Below are 3,376 nucleotides of genomic sequence, written 5' to 3'. Positions count from 1 at the left end.
TGAGATAAAGATCCACCTACACTACACTTCCCTCTTTTGTGTGGATACCCAGTTTTACCAGCACTATTTGTTGAAAACATTTTCCTTTCCCCATTGAATGGTCTTGGTATCCTCATCAAAAATCATCTGAACATATGTGTGAGGCTCAGTGCCCAGGAACAAACCCATTGGTCTGTAGGTCTGTCTTCATGCCAGTACCATGCTGTTTTGATTACTGAAGCTTTGTGGTAAGTTTTGAAATCACAATGTGTGAGTCCTCCAATTTTATTCTTCTTTTTCAAGATTGTTTTGGCTATTTGGGTTCCCTTGAGATTCCATGTGAATTTTAGTTTGAATTTTTCTATTTCTGAAAAAAAAAAAAGTCATTAAAATTTTGATAGGTTTTTCATTGAATCTGTAGATTGCTTTGGGATTAATCCCATTAATTTCAAGTTGTAGCTGCTGCCTTGTTACTTTGGGCAAGAAGAATCATCAGCATTCTGGTGTTAGTAAGTGCCCCTTATCATTACGAAGTAGGGCTGCTGCTACACAATGGGAGCAGCCGCAGTACTGCTCCTTAGCATCCCTGTGACCCGCTTAGGTGCCTGTTGGTATTCGCATGCCCAGGTTTAAGGGTAAATGGACAAGTCCAGCAACCCTGGCTGGTCTGAAAAGGACATGTTGTCCAGGTGCCCAGACCTCTCAGAGGTGACAGTATGGGTCACTCCACCGTTTTCCACCTATACCAGCAGAAGTGCTAGCCAAGGATGGTTTTGCTTGCTCTTTTTTAATTCTTCTAGGTGTAAGGTTAAGACCAAGAGTTCTAGTTTCCTGAGGTGGGCTGGCTTGTATCACCATAAACTTCCCTCTTAGAACTGCTTTTGCTGTTAGATTATTGTTTCCATTTTCACTTGTCTCCAATGTCTTCCTCTTTGATTTCTTTAGTGACTCACTGGTTATGAGTAGCATATTGTTCAGCCTCAGTGTTTCTGTTTTCTTGCAGCTTTTTTTTTTTCCTTGTTTATTTTTAGGCAGAGGCTAGATCTTAATTATTCCCATCACAGAAAAGAAGAGGTAATTATGTGACAATAGAAGTGTCAGCTAAGCCTGTGGTGGTAATACTGCAAACATAAATATCAAATCAACATACTGCACACCTTAAACTTACACACGTCAACTAAAAAATTATAACACCTTCTTTTATCATCTGAGCCTAGAATTTCTACTTACTTGTATACCTAATCTTAATATTCACTAGAGACAAAACTATCTCATAAACAGAAGGAATATTATTCTTTTATTCAAAACTTCCACAAGAATTGATCACCATTTTGGAAAATGATGTTTCCAACAGTTACCATCACTCAATTTGAGTGACCAATAAAACATACCTGTTATCAATATGCATTTAAAAGTTGTAACAGAACTCTACAGGAGTCATGAATTCAGCCTCTATTTTGAAGTACCAATAGAGTTACCAGTGCACTATTAAACAATTTTACTTCTTCTATATAGTAGTGGTAAAGAATCCACCTGCCAATGCAGGAGATGCAAGAGACACGGGTTCCATCCCTGGGTTGGGAAGATCCCCTGGACTAGGAAATGATAACCCACTCCAGTATTGTCACGTGGAAAATTTCATGGATAGAGGAGCTGGTGGGCTACAGTCCATGGGGCTGCAGAGGAGGACACGACTGAGCAACTGAGCGCACACACACTTGTATACATAAGAGAAAGCACTTGACTACTCCATTGTTTCTTAGTGTGCTAGTATCTGGGCATTTACATACTGAAATGCACATTTTATCACAAATTGATTTATTTTTTATTACAATAAAGGCATTGGCTTAATCCTTTCTGAAATTGTGTATACAGGTTTACATTATATATGAATTTTGTTTCAGGATAGTGGTGTAATAGATGTTATAAATGTTCCCATGTTTTAATGAGGATCTGCTAAGTCTGATATAGTTGAGAACCGTAATCTCAGAACAAGTTCTTTGAGGGCAGAAAATGCCTTTTTATTTGATTTCTATGAGCACCCTTGCACCAAGTTCTGAATATTTAATATCACCCTATTGCAGTTTCTGTTTGCCTCTTCAGAAGCCCCCATTTGCTCCTGCATTCTGGAAGTCCCAGTTTTGATGCAATGTCCACCTTAAGGCAGGTAACTCAGATAAATATGACCAGTCCAAATCAGAATGGCCTCATTCTCTCTGCCGATCATCAGAGCCAGGTGAGTGACCTGATCCCAGTTTTGAGACATGAAGAGGATTCTGTTGATGAGCTTTGAGAAAGGTTTTACACTCGTTACAGACGCCAAGAAGAAAAGGTTATTTTCTTGCACTGAACATTGTTTATACAATGACACCTGGAATCATAGTCGGGGTTTTTTGATCGCAAGTATTATTTGCAACCCCCCTCCCCAAATTGCTGAGAATGACAGTTTGGGAAAGATAGGAGAAAACCACGATACTTGTTATTTCTGAACCCTCTCTCAACCCATTCCAGAACCTCTGAAGTGTTTGTTACATCCAACAGAGTTGGGTCTTTTCTTATTGTCAGCGGTATGCATGTCTACTGATACAGACCTCTTCACAAGCAGTGGTGTTGCTGAGGAATAGTTACACACACTGTACCCAATCCTGGTGCAAATGCTACATGGGGACGCTCTAAGTGATTTTCTCTCAGCCAGCAGCTCCTATTCAGACCATCTGAGTTATAACTGAGTCCCAGGCTTAGGTGTGGAGGGTTCCTGAGAGACTGATTTATTTTACATTGACAGTGAGCTACACAGTCTTGCTGTCCAATCATGGAAAGCAACATTTCTTGTGCTCGAATTCATCCTTTCATGTCACCACTGCTCAGGTAAATTAATCTACAAGTGAGTTGTCCTAATCCCTATCAAAGCCTGGTGATACAACACATATTTTTTCAACACATCTAAGGATGAACTTCAAGAATAAGCAAGGGCTATCTTTTTGGCAAGTTTTACTTAGCAGGCAGAGAAGGCTTCTTTCTGTGGGAATACGGTTTAAATGATTAAATTTATGAATCTAATAACCCTCCCACTAGGGGAGGCTTATTTATGAATCTAATAACCCATTAACCCAAAATGTACTAGCATTGCTTAACTACAACTCACTTTTGACATTTTGGCTTTCTTCTCTGCACTTTTTCTATCAAAATCCTTCATCCTTATCTCCTTTCCTCTTCTCATCTTCCTCACTCTTCATTATTCATAGAAACTGTGTGCTTTGCTGGATGTAGAGAATTACAAACTATTCCCAGTTCTTGATGAGTCTGCAAGCCCCTTCAAATCCTTGCAGTACTCCTCAAGGGCAGTTTTTCTTTTTTTTTTTTTTAAGAAAGAATGTACAGAAGTGTACAAATTAAG

Source organism: Bubalus bubalis, chromosome 2, assembly GCF_019923935.1.
Source record: "Bubalus bubalis isolate 160015118507 breed Murrah chromosome 2, NDDB_SH_1, whole genome shotgun sequence".
Taxonomy (NCBI): domain Eukaryota; kingdom Metazoa; phylum Chordata; class Mammalia; order Artiodactyla; family Bovidae; genus Bubalus; species Bubalus bubalis.
Note: the sequence above shows the minus strand (reverse complement) of the source record.